This window comes from Hordeum vulgare, chromosome 1H, assembly GCF_904849725.1.
Source record: "Hordeum vulgare subsp. vulgare chromosome 1H, MorexV3_pseudomolecules_assembly, whole genome shotgun sequence".
Classification (NCBI taxonomy): domain Eukaryota; kingdom Viridiplantae; phylum Streptophyta; class Magnoliopsida; order Poales; family Poaceae; genus Hordeum; species Hordeum vulgare.
The window spans coordinates 206,726,694-206,734,484 of NC_058518.1; positions in this window are offsets into that span (position 1 = coordinate 206,726,694).

A 7,791-nucleotide genomic window follows, 5' to 3' on the forward strand; every position below is an offset into this window, starting at 1 on the left:
CATCCGGGTAAGGTTTCCACCACTGATCAACTAAGCCAGAGCCCATAATAGCCAGTGGTCGCACAAGGAAGCTACTAGTCACTAAGTTTGTTTGATCTTTTTGAACCTGGGCAGCATCCACTTACATTCAGAGGGTAGAAACCATGATGTTCTTGAAACCACCCAGCAATACCATATCCGCCCAGAGGTGTATTATATCCTGAATTACTACTCAATTTATTTTGTAGTCCTCACATAATCTCAATGAATACAGGAACCAATCCCCGTCTACATAGCATAGCATAGCAATGATAATATTCCTATACATGCATAATTTTCATAGGGTGATATAATACTACATGCATAGAAAAATAATAGGTAAAGCATGATCAACATGTAACTTGCCTTGATTCTGATTCTGAAGGTCACACTCCTCACAATAGTTTGCGTCGCACTTCGCACAATCTACATGTTGCAAACAATCACACCAATCAATCACCACAATCACATAACACCAAATAAAACCATCGGCAATAAAACAACTTGTTTAAAACCAAAGCATAAATAGCATGGCAGCAGGTATAAAATCATCTACATGCTGATACGATGACAACGCAAAAAGAATCAACTAAACCGGGTGAACGGTTTGCAAAATATGGCCTCCGGTAGGTTTAAAATAATCTGTTTTATCAAAAAAATTAATTTTCGTAAAACTGAAAACTATTGGTTCTAACATGTTCTACTCATCAATACGAGATCACAGGAAAAAGAATTTCCTGAATCGGAGTTACGACTAAAAAGATAAACGCGTTTCAAAATTATACCGAGAATCTGACAGAGCTAAAAACAGATTAAAAACAGATTGAATTTCGTCCTGAAGCTGTTCATCAGGACTTGATGAATCGCTCGTGCGTGCGTTCTCACCACGAACAGCGGGGAAAAACGGAACCGTCTCAGTGCGGCTCCTCCGATGGTGCTCCGGTGGCGGTCGAACGGACTCCGGTGATGGCGGCTCCGCGAACTCCGACGAACACGGACGAACTCGGACGTGCGCGGCGTTGCTCCGCGGTGCTCGAGGCTACTGCGTGTGCGAGGCGGTGGCGCTGTGCGTGCGAGACTGTAACATCCCAGTTTTCCTAATTGGGAATGTTTTACATTGTAGCTAAGCATCTATGCATATTGCTTGAAATAAATTTAGCACGTGAATTCCTTCGTTTTTTTTATTTGCAATTCCATTTTTCCTCGCACGAGAAATGCCCGGAGAAATACTCTCTTGCACGCAAGAGAGAGAGGAGGAGGAAAATGACCCTCCAAAGTGCGGGCAATTTTTTGAAATATTGGAGCCAAGAGATACAAAGTTCATTTGCAAAAATAATTGCAAAAATAAATAAAGCAAATTGGGAATTTCTGAAAAAACATTTTTTTAAGTTTTTATTTTTACTTTGGAAAAATGTTATTCGGGTAGAGGATATTTTTCTGATTTTTTTTGGTATATAATACCCTATATTAATATTTTGATTTACTTCCTCTTTTTTCGCTTTTGTTTTCTGTTTCGGAAAAGGTTTAATAATAGGAAAGTTTTTCTTTTTTGGAAGCTGCCGCCCGAGCGCATTATAGGCCATGGGCCGAATCCCACAGCCCCAGGGAATGAATCCCTTAAACTTAGCCCGACCGACCCCTTCCTCACCCGCCTCTCTCCCACTGCCGCTGGGCCCCACCAACCGATTCCTCCACCCCCGTCGCCCATCTTCTTCTTCCTTCTTCCAAAAATGCTGCCCGAGCCGAGCCCCCCCAGGACTCGGGATCCCCTGCCGATCCCTCTCTACTCCTTCCTTTCCTCCCCCCTCCTGGCCTATATAAGAGCCCCAGCCGCCGCAGCCCCGTTCCCACCCCTTCCTCGACGAACCGCCGCCGCCCCGATCCCCTGCAGCAGCCCGCCGGAGCAGCACGGCTGCAGCTCTCGGCCGCCCCCTCGAGCAGCACCCCGGCGCCCCTCTTCGCTCCACCCGACGCCCCCTTCGCCGGAGGACCACCGCCGCCGCCGCCCCGTCCTCTCCACCGCCCCCCGGAGCCCCCTCACCCTCGCCGGCGACGCCACCTCGCCGGAGCTTCCCCACTGCCGGTAGACTCCCTCCTCTTCTCCGTTATTTCTCTTTTCTTATTTTCTAGCCGTTAGATCTTAGATGTATAGTTTAGATTAGATCCTAGAATAACCCTTCGGTTTAAAGTAGAAAGCCGACGGTTTTTAATTCACTTATTCAGTTAGCCAGCAAGTTTTACTAGTCCTCGGCCGTTTGGTCCTAACCTTGCAACAAACTCCCCCGCAGCCTATCACAACATGCCACGTGTACCCCCTCTTAGTTACTAGTTAGCTTCAGGTTTTTTGTCTAAATTGCAAAAACAGAAAGTTTATGTTTTGTTTTGGCCACAACTTTTGACCCCGAAGTCCAATGACATTGATTCTTGTTCCAGTAGACTCCAATTTTTCTGTAGTTTTTAAAAACATATAATTTTTCTATGTTTGAAATATTAAAATATAAGTTAGATCAGATTTAGTTCAAACCTTGTTTTGCCTATTCCAGGAGTTTAAAAAATGATTTTGAGTTGATTCTTTTTGCTACTGGTTCCTAGTGATTAAATATTACGGTGGTAGAAGTTTCAAAATTGTTAAAGTATTGTTACTGGTGTTTTCAACAGAAACAAGTTTCTGCCATAACGACGCGTGATGAATTCTTTTACTTAGGCTTTAGCAAATCCCTACTTATGATGTTATTTTTACTTGTGGCTTGATTGAAGTGCTTATGGTGTGTTTTGTGTTTGTATCGGTAGATCATCCGGAGTGCGAAGCGTGTTACTTAGAAGCACTTGAGCAAGACAACTATCATCAAGGCAAGTCATTTTGATCATGTTATTTTACCTATATTTCGATGCATGGTAGATCACCTTTCTTTGCCCAATTTGCATGCTGCCTAGGTACTTGGAAACTTTAGTATAAGTTGTAGTATCATGTGGTAGGAACACAACAACCCCAATACCTGGCCCCGGGACGACAATTTCTTAATGCTATGCTTGAGTAGACGGGTTATCGGTTGACTGTATATCACGAGTGATGCGAGGTTGATATAATAATCAAGATCGGTTAAGACAAGATCTTCAAGACCTCGGACGCAATGCAACTCCGGGTGAAGGACGGTTGATCGGCTCCCTGGAGAACCCAGTGGATGCCCGGGATGCTGGAGAGGCCATGTCATCCTGCGGAAAGCTTCACCCAGGCTCGAAGAGACGGACGGAGACTTCAAGACTCAAGGCTTACCTGCACAGCCACAAGTCATTATGGGCTCTGGCTTGGTTGGACAACGCGACGACTCTGGACAGGCGGTGCTAGCAGATGTAGAAGAACGGTAGGAATGGATGGGCTCCGACAGGGATTCAGAGGGACCCGTTGAAAGACCATGTTTTGATCATCCGGTCTTCGAAGACCCTGAAGTGCGATGAAAAACCCGGAGGCGATCAAATCTTGTGGGGAACATCTGCAAAACTCTGCACAGTGCCCAACCTAATCGATTATCCGTGTCCACGGTCATGGACAACTTGAGCCGAAGGCATTGAATTTCCCCTGAACTCTCGACACAACTTAATAATGATGTGGGTGTTAACAACTATTCGGGTACGAGAATTGGTTGGCGGAACCATCTCGTTAACAACAAACAAGGTAGTAATATTTTGCTTCCAACCCCTCTTGTTGTAGGATAAAACTGGCTTTATGCAAAAACATAGCCCCACCGGCCAAATATGCATGTAGACATAGTTGATTATTATTTTACTCCTCTCTTTGATGACTTGCCGGCATATTCAATATGCTGATCTACACGGCTGCAACGTATCCTGTTGCAGAGTACTTTTCCGACCAGGAGTGAGGCTACGATCTACGCTCAGCGACATGCCCTTGGAGTCGGATGGACTCGTCTACCTGATGCTTCCGCTAGTCTTCGTTAGATATCTCATGAATTGGCCTTCAGCCACTTTATGGTAATCATTTATTGTAATAAAGTACTCTTTATGAGATTTCGATTAATAAAGCTGTGTGATTGAACTCTTGAATATATACATTATGTACTCTGTGTGTACCAGCATGATCTTGGGATGGTACGAAACACCAGAGGCGTGACTCGTATTGAGTCGGGTCGCTACAGAAATGGTATTCAGAGCACACGCTGACCTTAGGACGTAACCTCTAGGAATGGAAAAGCCTTAGGAAGAAAACTATTTTCTCTTATGTCTATAAATCTTCTATTTTCCTCTTCTGATCATTTCTGACTTCTCTCCGATTTTCCAATGTTTAGATGGCCACCTTCATCCTTGTTAAGTTCATGGAGTTTTGCCAGCCCGACGCCACTATGCCGTTCGAAAAAGAGCTGGTGCAGATCACCAAGGATTTGAGGATTGCTCTGCCGACTATCACAGGGAAGCCAACTTTGTCTTACCCGGAGGATTCACGCTACAGGATCGAGGTGTATATTCCCGGAAGGACATTCCAGCCGCGCACTGAGCCGATGGATTTCAAGTTCATCGCACCCAACTGGATTCTTGGAAGGGACATGGCGATCCATTGTGCACTCGGACGTATCAAGGAAGAATACAAAGGCTTCCCTATTTCTCCAGACCTATTGACCGTATCCCGGAGAAATGAAGATGGAGATATCATCTCAAGCAAGACCAAGGACGCTCTCTTGTCTTATGCCCAGACCTTGGAGAAGCACAGCGGGACTCTGGAGTATCACATGATCAAGGACGCCAGGAAGATCAAGCAACTGTCACTCCGCGAGCTTGAACTTGAAGATGCAGCCCGGGAAGCCCACTATGAACATGAACTGGAGGTGAAGGACTTTCTGGAGCGGATCGAGAAGCTGAAGACTCGAGTTGCATACCTGGAGGAGGAACTGGACATGGGCGAGAACCTTCATCCCGAAGGAGACGTAGCCCCCTTGATCAGCAACGACGAGGACTATGAAGAAAGCTCCACCGAAGGACCCGTCACCATGCTTTTCTGAGGAGGACACTTAGACTAGACCACCAAATTTACTTTATCGTTATTCATTTTAGGCCGATGTTTAGGATTATCGAATTTTGTATCCCCGTGTGAACCTTTGTGATGATATTGAATAAAATGTGTGGTGTGATACTTGTGTGTTGCATTCATATGGGTAGTGTAATTACTCTTAGACCATTGTTCTATGCTAATCTCACACCTCTACAAACATCAGATGCCTCCGAGACGTGCCCCTGAGTCCAACTTTCCGCCGGAACTCACCGAGTTGATCCAGCAACAAAACACCCTGATGCAGCTGATCATCCAGAACCAGAACAATAACAACAACCATCATCCACCCCAGGCTGACAATCTCACCCGTTTCGTGAGGTTGAACCCTCCAACTTTCTCCAGCAGCATTGAACCCGTTGTGGCAGATGATTGGCTCCGCAAGATGGAGCGTGAACTTATCACTGCTGGTTGTTCTGAAGCTGAGAAGGTGCGTTTAGCCGCGCATCAACTTGAAGGCCCTGCAGCTGCTTGGTGGGAGAACTACACCACCGCTTATCCCATTGCTGGAGTCACTTGGGAGCAATTCAAGCAAGCCTTCCGCACCGCGCATGTCTCAGCTGGTGCAATGAGTCTGAAGAAGCATGAGTTTCGCAACTTACGCCACGGGAATCGCTGTGTGGCCCAGAACGTCGATGAATTCAGCATGCTCGCCCGTTATGCACCTGGAGATGTGGCCGATGATGCGGCCAAGCAGGAAAAGTTCTTGGAGGGACTCAATGATGAGCTAAGCATTCAGTTGACTGTAGCCACCTTCAACAACTACGAGGAGCTGGATGATAAGGCCCTCATCTTGGAGGGGAAACATCAGCACATGGAGAACCGCAAGCGGAAGTATGGGGTTGGAAAGTTCCACTCCGGCACTCAGCAGAAGCCTCGCTACAGCCCTTATCCAGGGAATACCGGGACTGGATCCGGTAAGTTTGTAGGACACGTTCAGCATAACCACCCGGTGCACAACCATGGAGGCCACAACCATCGAGGAAATGGGAACCACCGCAACAACAGCAACTTCAAGAATGGCGGTACTGGCACTCAGCAGCATTCAGCTCCAGCTCAGAAGGATCTGACTCACATCACCTGCTTCAAGTGTCAGAAGACGGGACACTATGCCACTGAATGTCCCCAGAACAAGCAGGGAAATGGAAACGGCAACGGCAGCTCTGCAGCAAAGAAGCCCAATCCTTTTCCTCGAGCTCACGTGAACCACATTGATGTTGAAGAGGTCTATGATCACCCCGATACTGTGGATGGTAAGTTTTTGCTAAATTCACGTCCAGTATTGGTACTTTTCGATTCTGGTGCAACACATTCATTCATATCAAGGGTAGTTGTGGAAAGTATAGTTTGCCAACTAGAACCCTCAGCCAGCCTATTAAGGTCAGTTCCCCAGGAGGCATGATGACAGCCGGGATAGGATGCCATGCTTTGAGTCTCAACATCGGGAACCATAATTTTCCCACCGACCTCATCGTATTAGAGTCCCAGGGATTGGATGTAATCCTAGGCATGGATTGGTTGGCCAAGTATGAAGGGAATATCGATTGTGCTCTTAAGTCTATTTTGCTCACCACCCCCGAGCAGAAGCGGATTAAGTACGTGTCTCAGCGCCCTACATGGAGTAAGCGAGTAAACTCTCTCACGGGAGTAGTCCAGGAGGAAGTACCGATTGTACAGGAGTACCCAGATGTATTTCCGGAGGAATTGCCGGGCATGCCACCCGATATAGAGATTGAATTCTTGATTGAGCTATTACCCGGAACAACCCCGATATCCAAGAGACCCTATGGGATGCCCGCAAATGACTTGATAGAAATCAAGAAGCAAATTAAGGAGTTATTGGACAAAGGGTATATTCGCCCAAGTTCTTCACCTTGGGGAGCCCAGTGCTCTTGGTTGAAAATAAGGACAAGTCCTTGAGAATGGTTGTCGATTATCGTGCATTGAACGATGTGACCATCAAGAACAAGTATCCCTTGCCGATGATCAATGATCTGTTCGATCAATTAGTTGGAGCTCGCGTATTCTCAAAGATCGATCTTCGATCCGGGTATCATCAGTTGAAAATTTGTGAACAAGATATACCCAAGACAACCTTCACCACCCGGTACGGCTTGTATGAGTACACAGTCATGTCATCTGGACTGACTAATGCTCCGACATATTTTATGAATCTGATGAACAAAGTATTTATGGAATACTTGGACAAGTTTGTCGTGGTGTTCATCGATGACATACTGATATTCTCCAAGAACGAAGAGGAACACAAGGAACATCTGCGTCTAGTTCTGGAGAAGCTTCGAGAGCATAAGCTATATGCAAAGTTTAGCAAATGTGAGTTTTGGTTGGAGGAAGTCGGATTTCTCGGACACGTCATCTCAGGAGAAGGAATAGCAGTGGACCCTTCCAAGGTCGCAGCAGTCACCGAATGGGTAGCACCCACTTCAGTCAAGGAGATCCGCAGTTTCCTCGGACTTGCCAGATATTACTGGAGGTTCATTGAGAATTTCTCAAAGATTACCAAGCCCATGACAGAGTTGTTGAAGAAGGAATCCAAGTATGTTTGGACTAAGGAATGTGAAACCAGTTTTCAAGAGCTGAAGAAACGTCTTGTTACAGCCCCAGTGCTCATATTGCCGAACATTCGAAAGGATTTCCAGGTTTACTGTGACGCTTCTCGTCAAGGACTCGGAGGAGTGCTCATGCAAGAAGGC